Below are 24,871 nucleotides of genomic sequence, written 5' to 3'. Positions count from 1 at the left end.
CTGTGTGAGTCTCATTCTCATACTGGTTCTGTCGGCTCCTTAATAACTTTATCACTCCATAGCTGTGACACACACACACACACACACACACACACAAATATGTGAAATGCTTCACTATTGCATGTTACTTTATTGTACGTGCACTAAGTACATGTCTGGATGCTATGCCAGCATGTCCCCTGCAAGAGCACCCAGCAGGCAGCAGGTTCAATCACTGATCAGAATCTCTTCCCAAATCTGTGTGTGCAATTGATTGGCATACCACCTCCTGACTTCAGGGCACATCGCAGTAAAACAGCTGTTGTGATAGAGCATATTCCAGAGAAGTAAAATGCAGTAATATCTCACATTTACATGGTGTCTTTCATCCCAAAGCACTTCATATTAGTGGTTAATCATTATTATTCTCATTTTTCCACATACCTGAGCACAGAGCTACAAAACAATTGGCCTAAGAGGCTTTGAGGTCTACTGGATAGAAAATGTATGCATCACATCCAAGATCTGAGTTCTGCCACTAGCTCTGCCACTTTATTACTGATTGGGTTACAATCTATGGTTCTTTAGAGAAACCACTTATGAACTTGATCTGCCTCAGTTATCCCATCTATAAAATTAGGGTAATAAAATCTGAACCCTCCCACCTAGCATAAAATGTATATTTTTGAGGGGGGGAGAACGACACCCAGATAATTAATAAGGCTACTTAGCAGAGAGGTGCGGAAAAAAAACAAGACCAACCCCAGTTCCCAGCGACATGCATGTTGCCTTAACCCATGTTCCCAACCCAGATTGGTGGGAAATGCAACAGAAGGAGATGAATCTCTTTTTTTACCTCACTATGGGCAAATATTTTTAATCCCAATTTACAGATGTAAAAAAAAAAAAAGATTAAATGCCTTGCCAAAAAACTGGTAGGTTAGTGACCAAGCTGTGATTAAATCCCAGAGAGTACTTGGCTCCCAGTCTGGGGTTAGAACCACTCGATCACATTACCATACCCTGCATTACACTGCCTCCTATTTTAGTAGCTGGTCAATCTTTAACATAGTTTATGGAAGAAAATTGTGCCTAGGAAAGCTTTGGAACTTCATCATTCCCTTTTAAGAAAACTTCAGATATATTCAGATATAGTTTTCCTCCCTTTTAGAAACCGATTATATATTATGCTTATGTAAAGTGCATTATTAATGGAAAGTGCATTAACAAAATTGTCACTGTTGTCCTGAGTGTCACGGTAGTTTACAGAGAAGAGAAAGCAGGACAGGAAGAGACAAATGACATACACTTTCCTATGTTTCCTTACTGAGGTGGCTAAAGAATGGTGACAGGAGAATGCACTGCTAAATGATGTTATTACAAATAAATAATATTTTCAATCTAATGCTGTATAGGAAAAAAAATTCCTCCCAGCTTGGCGTCATCTGCAAATTTTATAAGCATACTCTTCACTCCATTATTGAAGTCATAAATGAAAATATTGAGTAATACCAGATCCAGGACTAGCCCTTGCAGAACCCCACTTGATTCACCCTACGAGTTTGACCGCAAACCACTGATAAATTCTCTTTCAACCAGTTGTGCACCCACCTTATAATAACCTCATCTAGACTGCGTTCCGTAATTTGCTTATGAGAATGTCTTGTGAGACTGTCAAAATCCTTACTAAAATCAAAGTATATTACATCTATTGCTTCCCCTCTCCCATCCACTAGGCCAGTAACCCTGTGAAAGAAGGAAATTAAGTTGGTTTGGCATGATTTGTCCTTGATAAATCCATGCTGGTTATTCCTTAACTCTATTGTTCTCTAGGTCTTACAAATTGAATGCAGGCATTAAACCTGCAAGCTGCTTGCTAAGTGTCCACCTGCCTGGAGCAGCTTGCAGAATTGAAGCCGGACAGTCTTCTTTATATGCCTGATTCTTACTTATACAAATGTAACTTACACACATGGTAAGGGTCATAAGTGTAAATGAGAAGCAGAGTCTAATATAAACAAATGTTTTTAAGTGAACTAGATATACAGGCATTTGTGGGGGTGCAATTTAGGAACCAGTGAATGAAAAGTTGGCTTTTAAAGCATATTGTTTAACACTTGTGCATTGTTTTGCACTGTGTGATCTACAGTAGCCTGTCACGCAGAGAACACAGAAAGGCCTACCACAGAAGTTCTTCACATATTCAGGACTGCTGCAGATAAACCCTCATAATCTGGTGATTTAACTGGAGAAGTATGGGATAGGATCTCTGAAATGAATTATAGAGAATCCACCATGGCCTTTGGCAGAATGTTCAATGGTTACTTATTCTCTGTTAAAAACATTATGCCTTATTTCCAGTCTGAATTTGTCTAGCTTCAACTTCCAGTCATTGGATTGTGTTAGACCTTTCTTTGGTAGACCGAAGAGCCCAATAGTAAATATTTGCTCTTCATGTAGTTATTCACATACTGTGATCAAGCCAACCCTTAAACTTCCCTTTGTTAAGTTAAATAGTTAGATTCCAGGAGATTGGTCACTGTAAAGCATGATTTCTAGTCTTTTAATCATCCTAGTGGCACTTCTCTGAACCTCTCCAATTTATCAATAAAGTTTTTGAACTGAGGGCACCAGAACTGGACATAATATTCTAGCAGTGGCCGTGACAACACCAAATACAGAGTTAAAATGACTTCTTTACTCCTACTTGAGACTCCTCTATTTATGCATACCATGATTTCATTAGTTCTTTTGGCCACAGGATTTCACTGGGAGCTCATGTTCAGCTGATTGTCCCCACAACCCCAAATCTTTTTCGGAATCACTGCTTCCCAGGGTACAGTTCTCCAACCTGTAAGTATGGCCTACATTCTTTGTTCCCAGATATATACATTTAGTTGTATTAAAACATGCCTTGTTTGCTTGCACCCAATTTACCAAGCAATCCAGATCTCTCTGAATCATGACCTGTCCTCATCACTATTCATGTATGATGTAAACAAAGTGGGGGAGGGGTAGATAAACTTTTATAGAATTTTCCCGAGGCCATTTCTGCTTACAGGGTTTTGTTCAATGCATTTTTCCTGGAGCTGCATCACAATAAATATCATGTCAATGGTGCTCTGAGCTAATCGAAATCCACATTGGATATCTATTAGAAGGCTCTCTGGTAGTGTTTTGACAAGCTGATTGAGCAAAATATTAGAAGGATTTTACCACCTGCAGATAGCAGGGAGATACCCTAGTAGTTACAATGGTTAAATTTGTTGCATCTTTGAAATGCTGAAATTTTTTCTCAGTTTCCCAGATATCCTTATAATTTCATATAGATAGTTGGCAGACTTGGAGCCTTCAAGTTTAAGCACTTCAGCTGGCATTCTGTCGTTGCCTGGCAATTTACCTGAGTTCATTTGTTTGGTAGGTTTTTGAACTTCCTCAGTTTTAAGTGACTGGGTGATTTCTTCTTGTGGAGGTTCACGGTTACTTCCTCTAAGATCTGTGGGATCACAGTAGCGGGATGATTGAGTAGCTCAGTAAAGTGTTGCACACATCTTCAGAGATGCCTCTTTTGTCCTTGATTAGGGTTTATCCATCTGAACTCGTTAGTAGAGCTGGTCCTGAATTCAATGGGCCAAAAATGCCCTTCAGGGAATCATAACACAACTTTGTATTGTATGGGGTGGAGAAGGAGAGGTAATACCTCTGTCATGACTATCAGAAACACTCTTTGATTGGCTCTTTCGTTGGTCCTCGTTTTGCACTTAGCTCTCATCTGTGGCTCTGGGTAGCTGCTAGTATGCAGCAGCAGCTACACCCCGAGACACCATTTCAATTGGTGGGCTCCACCAAGTAGCAAGTAGCCAGCAAGTAGCAAGTAACCTAAACCTTCCCTGACAGATTTGTCTTCCTGTTCTTAAAAACCTCCAGTGGCAGGGATTCCACAACCTCCCAGATAACCTGTTCCAGTGTCAAACAACCCATATAGTTAGAAAGTTATTCCTAATATCTAACTTGGATCTCCCTAGCTGAAAACAAAGCAGATCACTACTTTTCCTGACCTTGGTGGACATGGAGAACATTTGGTCACCATCCTCTTTATAATAATCTTCCTAATTGAAGACTACTATTGCCCCCCTCAGTCTTCTCTTCTATAGACTAAACATGCACGGTTATTTTAAACTTTCCTCATAGGTCATGTTTTCTAAACCTTTTATCATTTCTGTTGCTCTTCTCTAGACATTCTCCAATTTATCCATATTTTTCTTAGTTAGTAGTGCCCAAAACCGGACACAATATTCCAGTTACCTCAAATGTCTTACGTATGACACTCCTGTTCATACATCCCAGAATGACAGTTGGCTTTTTCTCAACAGAGCCTCATTGCTGGTTCACATTTTATTTGTAACCTACTAGAATCCCCACATTCTTTTCTGAAGAACTGCTGTCTACCTATACTGTATGTAAAGTGGCATACCTGATTGGCTAACTAGATAGATCTTTTGGGTTTCAGTTCTGTCACTATGAAAGTGGAAGTATTGTTCACTAGTACTAATAATTCTCTGCAGCAAGCTTAGAGTTGGAGACAGAACCACTGTTGTTAGTTGCTACCGGTGTGGTGCTCTGCTCTTGTTCGATGATGATAACAGTCAGCTCCGTGCATGTTCCCTCTGTGTGCTGTCCCGGCTTTGCACAGATAGCTGACACAGCAAATGCTGAGAGAACCCCCAAAGACCACAAACTCTAGTAAGATACGAAGGAACCCAAGCCAGGTTTATTGTCAAACGATATGCCTGTTCCACTATGCCTGTTCCTTGTCATGTCTATGGAGTGTCCTGTATTGGGCTGTCCAGGTGCCATCTTGGCACAAGTTCCTCTTGTTAGCACTTATATGTGTGAATGCACCTGCTTCTAACAACCCTCTTCTCGCCAACTTCTGTGAGCGAGGCCTGCCTCTGGCACACAGCCCAGCTTTTGCTTAGCAATGCCTGGAAGTACTTTGGTTCAGGCTTCAGGCCTCAGACTAGGCCTCTGACACAAGAGTTTATGTTTCAGGGCTTCATCTTACTACAACCACTACTGTACTTTGACTTCCATGAAAGTTATTAGTTATTGTTGCATTACTTATGAGTTACTATTGCATTTTTTATTTTTATCTAAAGCGGTCAGTTCAAGAGAGGACATGTTTTTTATTCTAATTAAGTAGATAGAGATGGTACCAATGCCTGTTATAATCTATCTGGGGCTTAGTTCTCCACTGTATGAGAGTTCCACATGAGGGCTGGAGCCAGCTGAGGCTCCTCAGTCCTGCACTGCCTGGCCCTGGCATATGTTAGAGCAGCAGAGGTGCCTGCTCCAAGTTATGCCACTGATGTAACTTACGAATCTTATCTTACATGGGTGAAGGACAGGCATAGTAGAGCTCCACCTATGGAGGACAGGCACAGTGGGTCTGGTCTGTGCTATGCCCCAACCCTGCTCCCAATTCTTTTTTCCTTCTCCAGCCCACCCTCAGTACTTGAGGTTGTGAGGAATGCTGTTGATGCAGGAGGTGGCTGTGCTGTGTCTATCAAGCTTATATCAAGTCTCCTATGCAATAGTCTGGTTGGCAGGAAAAGAATAGATGTGGAGCTGACTGTTGAGATTGTCCACTAGATTCATCATAATTTTTTCATGTTGGTAGCTACTAGACTGTGTCAGTAGTTAAATTTGTGGTGTTCTGACTTGCCATCGCTCACTGTTCTATTGCAAGTGAAATCCCTGAAAGACTGTATAACTTCAGGGAAATAAAGTATTCAGTTCAATAGAAGGAACTTTTCCAGAATATTAACAAACGACCATAACTGTGGGGGTTCCATTTTGATTTTTTTTCAGTGCATTGTGCATCTTGGATTCCACTGTAATTTGAATAGAAATGTGTTGCTTCTTTATGCTCCAAAATATGCCATGTCAGCATTCTCCTCCCACCTCACTCACCCCGCCCCCCACCTTTCAATTTGATGCAGATCTGGTCTGTTGTGCACAATGAGTTGCAGCATTGTGGGATCAGCACTTATGCTGGCCATAGCAGCCTTGACAGAATTAATAAAGTCATTTCCATATAGATAAACGCTTCAACGTTTGTAGTGTAAGTCACCCCTTTCCACCACTATATATTTTTCCCTTCAACACATTTATTTTGACAAATGAAAGAAAGAAAGATCACACTCCCCAATAAGTTCCATCTTCAGTCAAAGGATCAATTCACTTATAATCAGTTTGGATCATGAATGCCTGATTTTAAAAGGCTGCACACAGTTTAAGCACTGATTTAAGAAACTTGTTTTAGAAATGAAGTTATAATGGTGCAACTCCCTGAAGTGAACACTCTTTTATGTCAGATTAATAGTGACCTATTTCAATTCAGCATAAGTCAGTTCCCACCAATTTAATTGAATGAGGTCATTTAGAATAGTGACAGAGAAATGGGATTTAAATCGTGTGAGTGTGCGCATATGTGTCTATGTGCGTGCGTGCATGCACGCGCACACACGCACACACAATTTCTTTTTAAAGAAATCTTTCCGTCTTGGACTTCAGCAGAAAAGTAACAAGTAGAAAAGGACAAAGGACATTATTAATTGAGATATTTCATCATGTGAACAATTGACATTCCAAGTGTGGCCTTTAATCCTATGTTCAAATATTATACATGTGCCTCAGAAGCACAGCATAAGAACTTAGTTACATTTTGGCCACACCAACCTTGGCTGTATTTCATGATGATGCACAGATCTTAGATGAATCAGCTAACTGCTAAGCCAATCGTGCCAAACCTGGCTGTGCTTAGTGATGACTGACAGACTTCAAAAGGATTAGAGTTCAGGTTAAAGCTTCAGCTGAAGTGTGAGTAAACCTGCAGATATTTATTTTTTACTTCTTTACTCAGAAGTGCCTGAAAAAGTTGAAAGGAATGGAGAACTTCAGCTCTCTGTCACTTATTGTAGACAACAATCATTATTCTGAGTTTTCCTGCACTCTAGGGGTTCCAAGCTGCCATCCATACTTAAATGTCCTATTTTAACTACTACAAAAATAATTTCTATACTTTTGAGATGCTAACTCCTTTATCTAGCAACCACTGATTTTTCTAGTAAATCCTGGAAGACTTTCAGAGGCTTCTCCCAATTTAAATCTCCTGTTGCTGCTCTTCCGCACTTCAGAACCCTTCCAGACCAGGGCGATGTCTAACAGGCCTAATCAATAAAGATATATTCACATCCAAACCCAGGACCTTGGATTCCCTGGCATTGTATATGTTAATTCAAACCTAAATCTGGATCTAACATTGCAGGTGTTCCTTCTCTTTCTTATAACAACTTGAACAGCATCCTGGACATGAAGACCCTTGACTTTGGGAGGGGGGAGAAGGGCTCCAAATCTAGAGCTGGATTCAGAGCCAAATTATTCAGTTTGCACCCCGTCTTTGCTAACAGATGTATAGTGAGAGATTTTATTCAGTCAACAAATAGCATCTCAGAAGCCACCTACCCTCTTCTAAGAGCTTAGTTCGAATCAGATCCCCTTTCATTTTCCTCTGTAAATCCTGAGCTGCACTAGGGAAGGGGAGGGAAGAGGTTTTTAGCTGAAAAGCCCCCCCGCAGCTCTATCTGACACACTCCTTTTGCTTCCTGGTGGAAATCCAAAAAGGAAATAAAGTCATATTTTCAATCTGAGCCAAAACATTGTTTCAGAATAACAGCTGTCAAAACCTGAGCAAGAGTTTCATTTTAACAGTGTATGAAGTTTCACTCTCCAGTGTAAACCATGGTTTGGAAAAGGTTCTGTGGTGGTGTCTAGAGCTATAGGCAGCTCCAGAGGGAAAGGAACATACATGTCAATCAACTTTTCAAGTATACATGAAATTGGAAGCCCAACAGCAATCCATAAACGCGTGGGTCTTACACTACGACTGGAGATTTGCAAATATAGTTCCTATATTTAGGAAAGGGGGAAGAAGTGATCTGGAAAACTATTGACCTGTTAGTTTAACCTCAGTTGTATGCAAATTGTAGTACAAATTCTGAAAGAGAGATTAGTTAAGGACACAGAGGTAAATGATAATGAGGATAAAATACAACATGGTTTTACAAAAGGAAGATCATGCCAGATCAACCAGCTCTTTCTGTTTGAGAAGATAACCAATTTTCTAGAGAAAGGAAATGCAGTAGATCTAAGCTACAGGTGTTCAGTAAGGCATTTGATAAAGTTCCACATGGGAAATTATTAGTTAAATTGGAAAAGGTGAGGATTGATAAGAGAATTGAAAGGTGAGTAATGACCTGGTTAAAGGGGAGACTACAATGGATCATGCTAAGAGATGAACTGTCAGGCTGGAGGGAGGTTACCAATGGAGTTCCTCAAGTCTCGGTCTGGGGACCAGTCTTATTCTACATTTTCATTAATGACCTTGGCACAAGAAGAGGGGGTGCACTAATAGGATTTACAGTTAACACAAAGTTGGGAGGTATTACTGTTAGGGAGGAGGACCATAGTATCATACAAGAAGATTTGAGAAACCTTGAAAACTGGAGTAATAAGAAATGGGATGGACTATAATAGTGCACAATGGTAACAACAAGAATATTTGCTATAAACTGGAGGCATATCAGTTGGAAGTGACAAAGGAGGAGAAAGATCCGGATGTATTGGTTGATCATAGGAGAAGTTTGAGCTGCCAATGTGATGTGGTCATGAAAATGGCTAATGCAGTCCTAGAATGCATTAGGGGAGATATTTCCAGTAGAGAGAGAAGTGTTATGACCATTACAAAAGGCACTGGTGGGAGCTCATCTGGTCTTCCACGATGAATTCCGAGAACTTGGCTTGTTTATCCTAACCAAATTAAGGCTATGGGGAGATCTGATTGCTCTCTATAAATACATTAGAAGGATAAATGTCAGGGAGGGAGAGGAGTTATTGAAGTTAAGGACTAATGTTGGCATAAGAACAAATGATTAACAGGCCATCGATAGGTTTAGGCTTGAAATTAAGTGAAGGTTTCTAAATATCAGAAGATTAAAGTTCTGCAACAGCCTTCCAGGGGGACTAGTGGGGGCAAAAAACCGAGCCTGTTTTAAGACTGAGCTTGATAAGCTTATTGAGGGGATGGTATGATGAGATTGCCTACAATGGCATAATGGCCCATCCACAACTGCTATTAACAAATATCTCCAAATGCTGGAGATGGGACACTAGATTCACTCTCATTTACTACAGCGAATTCTTTCCCAGGTTTCTGGCAGGTGGGTCTTTCCAGAGTTTAAGTGATTGCCACATTTGGGATTGGGAAGGAATTTTCCCATCGGTCACATTGGCAGAGACCCTGGTGTTTTTGTTTTGCCTTTTTCTGGAGCATGGGGCACAGGTCACTTGTTGGTTTGAAGTAGAGTAAATGGTGCATTCTCTGTAACTTGAAGTCTTTAAATCAAGATTTGAGTAACTCAGCCAGAGGTTATGGATCTACTACTGGAGTGGGTGGACACGTTTCTGTAGCCTGCAATGTGAGGAGGTCAGACTAGATGATCATGATGGTCCCTTCTGATTTTAAAATCTATGAATCTACTTATTTTCTTTCATTTATAAAATATATTCAAAACAAAGGGCTCTGGGTGCACATAGAATTAGAAAACAGGAAAAAAAACAAACCAACCACTGCACACCAGATCCAAACTGGAAAGAAAGAAGCAATGGTCTTTGTGATGCACACTTCAGAACTGTTTTTGTTCAAAAGACAATATGGGCATAGTCTCTCCTTCCTCCCACTCAACATGTACTCTCGGCTATCCTACTCCATACAAAAACATTACCAATCTGCAGTGGTTGTTAAAGGAGTCATTGTTAAGCCATGTCCCTTTCTAGATTGCTTTTCCCAGCAACTGCATGTGCGGCATTTTTCTCCATAATGTGGTCTATATACCCTGTTCCAAAGTTTGTGGTCAAAGGGTAAGCCTTCTTAGAGGAAGGACCACAGCTGCCTGGCCCTCACAGCAAGGACGTGCACTGTAGCATGCCTGGCACAGCTGTAGGAAGTTTATTTGCCAGCATACTAGTAAAAGAAAATTCTGTCTACAACTAAAGGAGCTCCGGGGAGAGGGCTAGAGCTCAGAGGAAGCCAGGGCTATCTCCTTGTTCTTGTTGAACTTGGCTAAAGTAAGACTTTACTCAGTCATTGACCTGGCTGGAATAATCCACAATTTATTTGGGACTGAATATGGCTGAAGATGGCCTAATAATACTTGTTTCTGGCCATTGAATGAGCAAGATATTGTTCTGCATTTTTTACAGTAAGACACACCTACCAGGTTGTAGAATTCTGTCCAGGTGAGGAAGTCCTTACTTGACCAATCCTGCTAAGACCAGCATGTCACCCAGTCCCATGTGTCCTTTCAAACATAATGGCCTCCATACTTAAAATGCATTGAAAAGTGATAATGTAACAATGCTATTGTGATGCTCCATGTTTATTGGCTCTCTGCTATTGGCTATTAATTGTGATGAGTTTACAAGTAAAAGTAAGACTTTTTTTCCTCCTAATTGCCAGTCCTACAAACTCATCTTAGACCTGAGAGTCAGGTTGGGCTTGCTCCTTATACTTTATTATCTGCTTATATAGAAAAAAAACTCTCCAGGTCCTCTGATGCCTAAGCAACCTAAATTGCCTTTAATGGACTTGACCTGGCTTAATTGCTTGAACGTCATTAAACACTTCTATTGATCATGTACAAGATAGAACAGAATACAGCTCTGCTGTATTGGCTCTGCTGTGCTAAAAATGTTTTAAACAAGGTAGTAAAGTAGTTTTTTGTCAACACATTATTGTAATCAGATATGGCACTCAGTACACACAAGGGACAGATCTCTTAAGTTAGACGTCATTTATGTCAGTGGAGTCAGTGATGACTGGATTTAGTGACCGACATACTGTCTGTTGTTTTGGTTCTTTTTTTCCTCTCTTAAACAAGAAGAACTCTTTTTATTCCTTTCACTCAGACTATGGTCCTGAGGTGACTCCCTAGCCATTTTAACTAGTTCCATACTCATTTCTTTAGTGTTTATTAAACAGAAGTCTTTCGTAATGCTGCATGCAATGCTAAGAAGTGTTGTTAGAAATGTAGGTCCTGAATATATTGAAACTAGAGCAGTTCAGAAAATGCTACCATATTTTCCACTAAAAACTTCAAAACTTTTTTAGTGTGGAAATTGTCTGATTTTTTTCAATGAAGAAAAAACAAAAAAAAAAACCCAGAAAAACCTCATATTTTAGTTTTTCATCAGAGACAGAACATTTTTGAAAGCACTCAAAATTTCCCACTATAAGATGTTCAGTTAGAAAAAAGTCATTTTTCAAATGAACAATTTCAACCATTTCTAATTGAAAATAATTACAGGTCCTAACTGCTTTAAGCATTACTCTATCACATACCAATTTTTCAGGCAAAATTCTGAACTGACTCCACTTTGTACAAATTTGTTACAAACTGTAGAGTTACATGAATACAGAAATCATTCTGTTAGGGCCTTGTCCAAATCCAGCCGAAACCATTTGGAGTCTTTATTTAACTTGTCTTCTAGAGTTCTAACAGAACAACCTGATAAAAAGTAATTTCATCCTGCTATGGCAAATATTTTAAAGAATTAGTTTGTATGCTGCTTGAGTGAACTGAATTTGAGCTGAATTAAATCCACGAAGAAGGACAATTTGCGGAAGATTGTCCTATAATATCTTTGCATATATACTAGTATTTGTATGTGCAAAATGTTCTGTTTGAGTTCATAAATTACAAGTGTACATCGGCAACTTAAACTCCTACACTGTCAAAATGTTGTGTGAGGTTTTAACCAGAGAAATTACACTGAATAGCAAGCTGGACTAGTGAATAGCATGCTAGACTGGGACTTAGGTGATTCCTGGCTTGACCACTACTGGGTGCCATTGGGCTGGGTGCCATTGGGCGAGCTGCTTCATGTCTCTGTGACTCACTTTCTCTATCTGTAAAATGGAAAGTGTTTTGAGACCTACAAGTGAAAAGTGTTTTGAAAAATCTAGGTACTACTATTAGTTGTTGTATGACATAAAGCTAATTAGTACACCCACTCTAGTTTAATTATATACTATTAATCAGACTTGTATAGATGATTGAATCCCTTATAAATTTTTATTGGGGACATAGCCCAGTTAAGCCCTCAATTTCTCCTAAAATTTTAATACAAATCTTGAAATATAACAAAACTTCTCTTCCAAATGGCTCAGTTCCATCCTCATCCAATAAGCACTCTTATGACATAGCCTGTAAATAGAGATGATTGAATGTTGGGATGGGGGAAGAGTGATGCACATTTTTCACAATTTCCCATCATCTTTGGCAACATGTGAAATTTTGATTTAAAATTTCAGTTAAGTTTTGATTTGCTCCACTAGAAAGTCCAGGTTACTCCACAGCAGCGCAAAAAATCATTGGCTTTTCTTACTCTTGTAACAAAAGAACATACCCCAGGCCCTAAGGCTATGATTCAGACCTGCTTATGTTGTCCCAGTAATGAAGACTAAGGCTATGTCTACACTATGCATCTTTTAGCGACAAGGCTGTGCCACTAAAAAGCATGCAGTGTAGTTGCTGTATGTTGACAGGAGAGAGCTCTCCTGCCAACAAAGAACTTCCACCCCCAATGAGCAGCATTAGCATTGTTGGCAGGAGAACGCTCCCAATGACAAAGCACAGTTAGCATCGGCGCTTGGCGTCAGCAAACCTTTTGTCTTTTTTGGGAGGGGAAGGGTTTTTTTTTTTAACATCTCTGAACATCAAAAGTTTTGTCTTTCATGTGCCAGTATAGACAAAGCCTAACAGATATACCCACAGTGAATCCACATAGGCTGTGTGCCTTGATGAGAAATAGAGGATCTGGCTAGCATAGGAAAATGATAACTTTTTTTTTTTTAAGCTGAGAGGGCTTGTCTACATGGCCCCACAGTGTGAGCTATCAGGGTGTGAGTAGCAGGCATACTAAAATGTTGTGTTGTAATTGCCACCTGTAGACTCTGCTACAGTCCTGTTTCACACAGGACTGTTAATACAGCTAGGCACCTTTCAGTTTGCACTAGCAGGGTTTACATAGGACAGTTACAGTGCAACATTTTAGTTCATGCTTCAATACGCACCGCTGTAGTCAGCATTGCAGGGCCATGCAGACAAGCTCTGAGTTAGCTAAATTGAGTTACCTAACATGCTTTACATGTCTACACTAAGTGCTAATACCTTTAAAATGATATTAGATCATTGTGTTGTAGGTTAGCTAATTATTCTTTTTTTCTAAACAGCCTCACAGAGACTCTTTGCAGAGAAGGAAAATTAGGTGTGTTATGCAAATAGAATAGGTAACACATATTATTTAAGATGTTTTAAAATAACACTTAACATCTGGTGTAACCAGAAATGTGCTTAGAAATATACCAGATAGTCATGGTCAAGAAAGAAAGGGCTGGACCGTGTTAATGTTATAATGGTAAGTTTATCAGAAAAATTGTAACACAGAAAAGTGTTAAAAAAAAAAAGTCTGGCAAACTTTAAGTATTCTTTTTGTTAGAACTCATGGATTCACTTCTGCCCATAAGAGCTGTTTGCCCACCCAACAACTTATATGGAAGAGCCAGAGGACCTAAACCTAATCCTGTTGAGGCCTATGGAATCTTTCAAATGAGCATTATAACAAACTGTAAGAAGGCAAATAACACAGTCTGGCTTTATTCTCAGCCTCTTTTTATGTATTTAATTCCTTTCCCCTTCCTCTTGTTGTGAAATATCTTCCAAAACAGGTGATACTCAGTAAGTTTTTCCCCTGTTGTTTAGTTTAAAATGACTGCATTTTGGCAACCATCTTCTTGGGATCTGCTCCGTAGCCCACTGATGTCCATTTCCATTTACTTTCAGTGGAGTTTGGATCAAGCTCTTGGAACTTACTGCAGAGGATTGTTACCACTTCACTGGATTAAAGGGCACTTTAATCCTTTTGGAAATTGCGCCCCAGACCTAACTACTCCACAACAGGTGGCTTTGTGGTAATGAAATATTGTTATTCCTGTATTTTGCTTTAAGAGGCACAACTCAGCACCTCAGTCCAGACTTCTCAGGAATTAATGCAAATGTAAAATCTTGTTTTTGTAACTTCCAATAGTGTTCCCATTGTTTTCAGAAATATCAGAACAACAATATTTTAAGTGATGTCACAGAGGGCTAGTCTACACACCTTTTTAAATCCGTTTCTCTATAGATAACATTACAAGCCAATATTGTTTAATCAGTGAAACTGCCTACTGTGGATTCAGTTATACCAGATTTAAAGTGCTTATATCAGTATAGCTTGTTTTGGTAAATTTAATTCAGGTTTGGTTTTTTTTCCCAATACTGATATAACTAAATCAGTGCAAAAACTGAGTGTAAATCATCCCTGAAAAAAATAGTAGGTCATGAACACACTAAACTACAGAACACATAAGCACAAATTTTACAGATAAGAGCCCTAATATTGCATTCCTAAATCCATATATTTACATCCCTAAATAAGTGGCTTGATTTTCAATAGGAGCTGCTGAGTGCTGAATGACTTTGAAATTAGGAACCAGACCACTTATTCAGATGGCTAAGTGGGGATTTAGGAGTGTAAGTTTCAGCTCCTATTTTTGAAAAATCTTCAAATTTTCCTCTTAGACTTCGCTGGGGCTATGCAAGTATAACTGAGGGAAGAAACTGACCCACAATGTACATCTACTATAACCATAAAGTTCTGTTATTTATAGATGGAGACTAATGGCCATATCATATCCTTGATCTACACATACAGCTCTCAGTGCTATCAACAGAAGTTACACATGTAGCTCAAGGGCACAAAATTGCTGTAAGAAAGAAATTATTTCTATGTGGATACCCAGCATCCTCCTGCCACTAATAGTTACCAAATTAAAGTAGTGAATACTATTGTCTGAGCTCTGGACACAAAGAGAAGTGTTTGCTTGGGCTTGAGACAACTGAGTGCTTTTATACATTGTGTTTTAGAAGCACAAATTGTGGAACTTTCTTCCCTGCTTTTGACCTCTGTGTGGTCCTTTAGTGGGTATGGCCTGCCACAGAAGTAAAATCAATGTAGAAACTAAAATGGTCTTTTTTATTCTTCTCTTCATTCAAAAATTGCCAGTGGATTGTCAAGGGGCACAGTTAGAATGCATGACAAGGAATTTCAGCACTTAGTTTTCAGTGCTCTGGACATCTGGGGGATTTTCAATGCTGAGGGTAGGCAGTGCAGCAGTTTTGAAAATGTGGCCTCTGTTCTGAGTGAGCAAGCTCGCTGGGTGCTCTGGCTGTAACCCTGTGCTTAGTCTCTGGGATTTTCTGAAGCCAGTGGTCAGGAGGCCAAGATACCCAGGTAATACTGTGCATGCTTGTTGACCAATGCCCAATACTTCAGCATATCTTTCCTTCTGTGGGCCTCAAGCACTCAACAGGAAGCTTCACAAGGACTATATGGTGACCACTGGATGATAAGAAAGGCTCAGGAAACATACAAGACATCAGAAATGCAAACAGTGTTTGGACGGGCGTGGGCAATCTCTCACCAGCAGTCATATTTATTCCTGCTCAGATTAGTCACAGAAGAAATACTAGAGAAAAGAGATGCACACCTGATAAGGTGCTAGTGCAGGATGCTTTTACAAAATGATATGTTTCATATGCAAATTAAAGACCTAGTCATAGAAATGTAGGGCTGGAAGGAAACCAGAGTGGTCATCTAGTCCAAACCCCTGCACTGAGGCAGGACCAAGTAAACTTGGACCATACCTGTCAGATGTTTGTCCAACACATTCTTAAAAGCCTCCAGTGACTGGGATTACACAAACTCCCTTGGAAACCTATTCCAGTGCTTAACTAGCCTTAGAGTTAGAAAGTTTTCCGTAATACCTAACTCTAATTTGCTGCAGATTAAGCTGACTAGTTACTCCTACTTTCAGTAGACATGGAGAACAATCAATGTTCCTTTTCATCAACTGTAGAGGACTGATCTGCACATTTGCTCAAGAAATATATTGATCCACAATATGGTAAATTCTGCTCTGAGATTTGCAGATGGGATATGAGATGGGGAGGAGATGCTACCGGTGAAATGGGCAGGTGTTTAGAACACATTCCAGTTGTTGGAGGTTCAGGGACAGGAACCATTGCAGCTAAGAAAGCTCTGGGGGGACAGTATTTTACTGTTTTTTCTTTTACACCATGTGCACCAAGTCATCAGCTGTTCAAAAGGATGATGCCCATCCCCATCATGGAACAATTTAACTAGAATGCCAACTTCAGGAGGAGCAGGGGAAGGAGATTTTTATGTAACTGAAGTCAATGGAATGACATATGCCTAAAGAGAAGAAAATACTTAAGTGCTTTGTTGGATTAGAGCAGTAAAGTGGAAGAAATTCCCCAAGAGTGTGAAAATTAACGCAGAGCAGTAAATACGTATGTTTGATGCTATTTACAACTTCCCTCAGGATCCAGACTTCCTCTGTATAGGGAGAGAAGGCCATTAGCTAATATTATTAAAGGTAGAAGAACAATCTGGAAAGGACTTATGACCTGTTGCAGTGGCACTGAAGGGGTAGAGCCAGAGGATCAACAGGCTGTGCCCTGAAGGGATATAACCCGTAGGGGCAATTGTACAGGGAACTTCAGCAATTCAATTGTTAGCATCACCTGAAGTTCTCCCATCACTCACATTAACCTGAATACTTAAAATTAAAAACAGAACAAAAACATTCAGCATTAAAATCCAGAAAATCAAAGTTAAATTAAAAAACAGCAAACAAACCTAGCACCAGAGAGTCTCCCAAACATTTTGCTACTATTGCTTCCTGTAGCTTTCTAAGATGATCACAAATGAGACTATGGACAAAAATGACTAACTCCCAAATCATCTTGATCTTCTTGTCTTTCTACATGGAGTCTAATGAAATTAACTCACTGCCCCCCAAAAAGTGGTATTAAGTTTTTTTCCTTTTGAGCTATTCTTCCAGTTCCAATCAAAGACATACAGTGCTCAGGAGAATTTAACTGATGTAATTGATGTCTTGCTTATACACAGTATCTTTAAGACACTATTGAAGTTTGGCTTTCATCTGCCAGTTTTCATCTATTATTTGGTAGTTAGCAGACATGCATGTGGGATTTTCATATAAATGTTTGATTTTATATTGGGAGAAGAGTATGTGTAAGTCTGATATATTAAATAAGATCTGTTACTTATAGCTATCCAGGCAGCTTTTGAAGTCCCATGACAGGTACAGTTAAACTTTGACTTCTAATCTATACCCAGACTTTATTTTTTGGCTTGGAGAAAATATAGAAAAATGGTTATTTGATATTAGATGGCCAAAAACTTGTGTTTAGTACTGAGTTATTTTTGGTGAAACTAAACAAAAACAGATAGGAAGATGAAACAGATATTTTATGCTAAGATTAAACAGAAATTTCATAAGCCCATTTTACATGAAAGCAGCTTGGAAAATGGTTTGTAAACATGTTTATGAAACTCATACTTGATTCAGAGTGTTCCTTTTCAATGTGAAAGAATCATATAAGTTTGTTTTGCTCTTATTCTTCCTTCCCCACTTCTGCCTTATCGCTTGCTCATCCCCACAGGACCTTCCCCCTAACCAAGTGATTCTCATCCAGCATGCAGCACCACAGAGCATCACATGTGGAGCTGGAAAGAAGGGGTGACCGTTTATCACCACAGAAACCCTCTTCATTTTCCCCCACATATACAAGCAGTAAATAACCTGATCAGGACTACCAGGATCCTTCCTTGCTAATCCAAGAACCTAGGAGAAGGACGGGGAGGGGAAGAGAGTAAGAGTGGGAGAAGGAGATACAAAATAATCCTAGTTTGATTTCCTGACATGGTGCTGCAATATCAATCTCATGATGTGCTGGCAGTGAGAAAGAAAGGCAGGTTTTGCATTTGAAAAATTCAAAGCACCTTTTAAATTTCAGTTGGTCTCAGAGGGATTCCTTGAAAAAGATACATTCCAAGAACCAATGCACCTTCCCAAGCCATATTTCCTTTGAAAAGAGTGTGGACTCTTCACAAGCACTATAAAATCCAGAAAAGCAAATATTATTTATTTCCTATAGTACTTAGAGTTGCTTTGGGCATCCACTTTTTGACAAGTTGTCCTTGACATTGTTCAGTGGTCAAGTGAAAGAAAGCATAGAGTCCAACATAGTAAAAACCTTAAAGCAGGGATTGGCAATCTTTGGCAGGCGGCATAGGCCAAGAGATGTTCTGGCCACCACTTCCCGCAGCCCCCATTGGCCTGGAGTGGCAAACTGCAGCCAGTGGGAACCATGATCGGCCTAACCTGTGGATGTGGCAGGTAAGCAAACCGGCCCAGCCTGCCAGGGGGCTTATCCTGGCAGGCAGCATGCCAAAGGTTGTCGATCCCTGTCTTAAAGGATTCAAACAGCACCATAGAATCTCTATGGATAGAATTTCCATGCTCAAATAATAAGAGCACAGCAGTAGGAATATACTGTACTACCAACCACCTTACCAGGATAGTGGTGGTGATTGTGAAATGCTCAGGGACATTAGAGAGGCTAAAGAAAACACATTAATAATGGAGAATTTCAACTATCCCCATATTGATTGGGAACACGTCATTTCAGGACAGGATACAGAGAGAAAATTTCTAGACACCACTAATGACTAATACTTGGAGCAGCTAGTCCTGGAACCCAAACAGGGAGAGGCAATTCTTGATTTAGTCCTAAGTGGCACACAGCATCTGGGCCAAGAGGTAAATAGAGCTGGATCACTTGGTAATAGTGACTATAATGTAATTGGTACCCCCCCTGCCCTACACAAGGAGGTTAAATTTAAAGGAACCTACAATAGTAGCATTTAACTTCAAAAGGGGGAACTTACACAAAAATGAGGAGGCTAGTTAAATGAAAATTAAAAGGAATAATCACAAATATGAAATTCCTGCAAACAACATGGAAACAGTGAAAAAAGAGAGGCTTAAACTATATATATATATATATACCCCAAATAAAAAAAAACCCAGAACAGTAAGAGGCCCCCAAAATGTCACCATGGCTAAATGACAGAGTAAGAGGTGACAAAAAGACATCTTTTAAAATTGGAAGTCAAATCCTACTGAGAAAAATAGAAAGGAACATAAACTCCGGCAAGTCAAGTGTAATTAGGTAGGCCAAAAAAGAATTTGAAGAGGAAATAGCAAAACACCCATTAGGTAGGCCAAAAAAAAAAAAAGAAGCAAGTAAAAAAGGCTCCAGCAGTGATCCTGGCAATCACAGATCACTAAGCCTAACTTTAGTACCAGGAAGTGAGTTGAAACTATAATAAAGAACAGAATTATCAGACACATAGATGAACTCAATATGTTGGGAAAGAGGCAGCACAGCTTTTGTAAAGGGAAATCATGCTTTGTCAACTATTAACAAATTTTTGAAGGGGTCAACAAATATAGACCAAGATGATCCAATGGATCTAGTGTACTCGAACTTTCAGAAAGTTTTAACAAGGTCTTTCCCAAAGGCTCTTAAGCAAAACAGACAGTCATGGGGTAAGGGGGAAGGTCCAGTAACTGGTTAAAAGATAGGAAACAAAAAGCAGGAATAAATGGTCTGTTTTCACTGTGGACAGAGGTAAATAGCAGGGTTCTCCAAGGATGTTTACTGAGACGAGTGCTGTTCAACATATTTGTAAATGATCAGGAAAAAAAGGGGTGAACATTGAGGTGGCAAAGTTTGCAGATGATACAAAATTACTCAAGATATTTAAGTCTAAAGCTGCCAGTGCAGGGGGTTGGACTAGATGACCTTCTGAGGTCCCTTCCAACCCTGATATTCTATGATCTCACAAAACTGAGTGACTGAGCAACAAAAAGTCAGATGAAATTCAATGATCAATGCAAAGTAACACATATTGAAAAAAGTAATCCCATCTCTCTCTCTCTCTCTCTCTCTCTCTCTCTCTCTCTCTTTATATACATATAAAAATAAAATATGGAGTCTAAATTAGCTGTTGCCACTCAAAAATGAGATCTTGGAGTCGTAGTCCAGATGTTTTCAGAGAACTATCAATGTGCTGTGAAGCCAAAGAAGTAAAGAAGTTCATAGACAGCTAGGATTGGAAGAGCTCTCACAAGGTAATCTAGTCCAACCCCCTGCTCAGAGCAGGACCAATCCCAACTAACTCTTTCCAGCCAGGGCTTTGTCAAGCCAGGCCTTAAAAACCTCTAGGGATGGAGATTCCTCCACCTCCCTAGGTAACCCATTCCAGTGCTTCACCACCCTCCTAGTGAAATAGTGTTTCCTAATATCTAACCTAGACCTCCCCCACTGCAACTTGAGACCATTGCTTCTTGTTCTGTCATCTGCCACCACTAAGAACAGCCTAGCTCCATCCTCTTTGGAATCCCCATTCAGGTAGTTGAAGGCTGCTATGAAATCCCCCCTCATTCTTCTTTTCTGCAGACTAAATAATCCCAGTTCCCTCAGCCTCTCCTCAAAAGTCATGTTCCCCAGACCCTTAATCAGTTTTGTTGTTAACCATGGCCACTGGGAGCTGCAAGTGGCCATGCCTGCGACTGGTTAATGCAAACAAACTGTCTTGCAGCCCGTCAGTGTATTACCCTGATGGGCTGCGTGCAACCTGCGGGCCGCAGGTTGCCCACTGCTGCTGTATTCTGTTCACTCCCTCTGAAGTATCTCACACTGGTCACGGTCAGAAGACAGGATTCTGGGCTAGATGGATCATGAGTCTGAGCCAGTATGGCTGTTCTTATGCCTGAAAAAGAATATTTGCACCCCGTCGCAGCTCCCCCCCGAGACAACTGTGTCTTGCCCACCATTGTCACTTCACTGTATGCTGGGCTGTCTTGAAGTTTTGGGGGACAATTACTGTGATTTTATTCAGGGAGGGGATACACCCGAAACATGACTGACTCATTCTACTTTTAAAATGTTTGTAGGGAAAGTTGTATTTCCCCTGAGTTTCCTGTGGATCCCAGTGGCTTGTTTCTTATGACCCTAGTGATCAAATTTCAGCAGTTTGTTTTCAAGATTAACTTTGTAAACAAAAGGGCTACAAATGTGTTTTGAAAAATGAAAGCTGAGATTCTCCCTTACATTTCTAGTTCCCACAGCTCACAGGGGCCTATGTTGTAAAACCAAAGGCTGGTTCTGGAAAACATTGAAACTGGGAGAGAGCACTGTCAAACCCAAGGACCTTATAGATATGGACCACTTGTTAGATAAAAAAATTATACTATGCCATGTTGTGTGTCTATGGATTAGATTCTTACCTGTGCACAGCTTCCACTACACATGGTTTAAAAGAGCAGTTCTCTCATGCTAAGTCTGGTTTTAGTACAATTCCAGCCCAATCATGGATTAGAGCAGCATAAAGGCTGCACTAAACTATATCAGCTGGCTGTGCCCCCTAAGGAGAGATCCAGAGTTCATGGTGCTCCAGCTATGACTCCATCTGTCTCTCGCGACCCCCCTGACTCCAAGCCCTCCTTAGAAAATTCCCATTAGAGAGATGCTCTCAGACTATGGGGAAAAATCTCCAAAATGGGCCGGGTGCTGAGTGAAATGTGCTTGGTGTTACAGAACAGAATCCTTGCACCTCAGGTTGAAAATCTTCAGCCATTCTACAGGTACTACTGCAGCCAACCAGAAGGGATGAGGCTTTCCCACTACACTTTTGGCTTTTCTCAGTGGTAATAGGAACAGAAGATTTGACACTATTTGAGCATTTTGAAGTTTTCTCACTCCTCTGCCAGCACACTACCCTCATTTCTTCTTTTTCCAGTCCACCTGATCCTTCCCCTGACTCTCAAAAGCTTGTTCTCCTCACCTAGATTCATGGGGTGAAATTCTGGCCCCACTGAAGTCAATGGGATCTTTGTCTTTTACTTAAATGGGACTAGGCTTTCACTCCTAGATTTTAAGGCCAGAAGGGTCCATTGAAATTGAATCATCTAGCCTTCCTTCTTGCATAACACAGGCCAGATAATTTCATCCAGTAGTTCCTGCACTATCCAGTAAGTTGTGGTTACTGAGCAGGAAAGTCTAGTGAACTCCCTAATCGTGTGTCTTGAATGTGTCTGACTGATTTTCAGAGGCAGTTTATAACATCTATTTCTGATTTTTAGTAGTGTAACTGGGTGCCTGTTCTGTTCCTGTCTTCTTCTGCACACACAGACCAGTTTGAGACTCTCTGCTTGTAAACACCATGTATGTTTTATTTACAGTGCTCCCTCCTCACCTTTTCAGCAGTGGGCAGCATCTTAGCGACAATAGCATATAATTCCTTAGCCACTTAGACCAAGGGGCAGAAAAGGAGGAGATCTTTCTTGGCTCTGGCTCTCAAAGGCTGCTTGGCTCTGGCTCTCCTTCTCTCTCTCCTCCTTTCCACTTCTTTCCTTTGTCATCTTCTACTCCCTGAGCTAAAGGGCTAATTAGTGCTTTAACTCTCCCCAGCCCATTCTGATCTGTCAAATAGTCACAGTTTTGCCTGCTAGGTCTATTCTGGAGCTATTTAATTGTTGATACAGTGATCAAAGTGCTGATACAGTGGTTGTTGCCCAGCACTCTGTGACAGATAAGTACACTGCTTACAGTATTTTTATATGCAGTGTAGTTGTAACCCCATATCAGTCTGAGGATATTAGAGAGACGAAGTGGGTGAGGTAATATCTTTTATTGGACCATCTTCTTTGAGCTACACGGGACTTTTCAGGTCTGAGAAGGTCCTGTTCCCAGATCTGAGGAAGAGCATGGTGTGGCTCAAAAGCATGTCTCTCTCACCAACAGAAGTTGGTCCATTAAAAGGTATTACCTCACCCACTTTGTTTCTCTACAGTGTTTTTAGTCATTTTTAAAAAAATTCTGAATCATATATTTAAGCCCTGCACATTCTTCTACATCTGAACAGAAGGAGATGAACGTCTGATTGGAAGTGACAGATGTGCTATTGTTTTACAACAAACTTTATTCCAAGGGACCGCAATTGCAAAAAAATAACATGGTGCTTGAACATTATCACCCTCTGTCACAGAAGAAAGAAACAGTGAGTGATCCAGCTTTCCAATCAACTGATAAAAACATAATATTAAATAACTACTAAATGATCTATCTATTGACAGCGTGACTCAGGGGATAGGCCTGGAACCATGGGTTCTATTCCTGGCTCGGCAACTGGTTTGCTGGGTGACTTTAGACAAGTCACTGCCCCACCCCATGCCTCAGTTTCCCCATCTGTAAAAAGGGATAATACTACTTGCCAACTTTGTAAAGTGCTTGAAGTAAAATTATTTGATGTTAACCTAGGCTACAGGTCCCCCATCACAGGTATGTATACACTATCAGTACTTCTGATTCAGGCATTTTTTCTTGGTATTTGTGGTTCTCCCTCGCTCCTTGAATGAAGTCTTCTATGAGCTGATTTTTACAGCTTCTTCCTGCATCGCTCATATGTACTATAACACAATATGGAGCATGATATGATGGCTTATCTGCTATAGACTAGTGAACGGAGTAGCCCCAAACACCATGTTCAGTTCATGTGAGGGACTGGGGCCTTTGTTTGGTTAACACATATGATGATGTGAGAAGCTTGTCAAGGTAACCATGGCTCCAGAAGGAAGAGAATGAGAGAAACTCATAATGGAGAAATTCAGCTATTGCAGCATCACCTTGCAGCAGGGCTAAATTTGTGATTTATATTTTATATTAACAAAAGAAAAATAAAAGCAGTCTTCTACAGCAACTGAACACTTGACAGAGACCAAATAATTATGCCAAAGACCCTTTCTTTTGACAACATTTGGCAGTGAGACTATGGAAACATATGACCTTTACCATGCTCATAGTGAGAAAGATGAGTTTCTGCAAAACAAAACAAAGAAGTGCTCAGTGAGATTAGCAGGGGATATCTTCAATGATGAGAAATCCCAGTCTACTGTTTGCTCATCTGGAAAAAATCTAGGCATCATATTTATGTTAGAGGAATAGTATTTTTAACATACTTCAGAAAAGTTAATGTTTCTCATTCTGTGGGAGAAGGCAGTTATTTCACAATAAAAGAACTAGTCAGTAAATAAAAGGAGCCAAGTAGAGTTTGGGAATACTACAGAACAATTTCTGTGAATATTATTTTTGAATTTTAAATAGATTCACTTGGTAATATTTTTGCTGTCAATTCTAAAGGCAAATGCATCCACTGAATTCAATGGAGTTACACCTGAGATGGATGTAATCCCTGGTGGTTAATTTGGGCATTGTGAAAGGATGACTTGTCAGACATGAACTCCTCCTAGACTGTTTGGACTGGAAGATTGTTCCATATGCAGGGGTGGCTTCAGGCACCAGCAAAGCAAGCATGTGCTTGGGGCAGCCCATTTGCAGGGGCGGCAGCCGCCAGGGATCCAGCCTGGGAACTTAGCATTAACAGGGGGCCCTGGGAGCTGTAGTTCCTTGGTTAGCTCCCTGCCTATAGAGCCAGCCTGGAGCTGGGAAAGAACTACATTTCCCAGCATTCCCTTGGCCACTACCAACTGGAAAGGAAGTGGGGGACCTCATGCTGCAGCAAGCTGTGAGTGGAAGGTTGCACTGTGAAGAGTAGGGATACCATATTTTAACATTCAAAAAATAGGACACTCCACGGGGAGGGAGGGTAACCCCACCCTGCCACCATCCACTCCCTCCAACTGCCCCCCACAGAAACCCCAACCCATTCAACCCCCCCTGCTCCCTGTCCCCTGATCACCCCATCCCAGGACCCC

This window comes from Gopherus flavomarginatus, chromosome 4, assembly GCF_025201925.1.
Source record: "Gopherus flavomarginatus isolate rGopFla2 chromosome 4, rGopFla2.mat.asm, whole genome shotgun sequence".
Classification (NCBI taxonomy): Eukaryota; Metazoa; Chordata; order Testudines; family Testudinidae; genus Gopherus; species Gopherus flavomarginatus.
The sequence above is the reverse complement of the archived record's forward strand: the minus strand, read 5'-3'. Positions refer to the sequence as shown.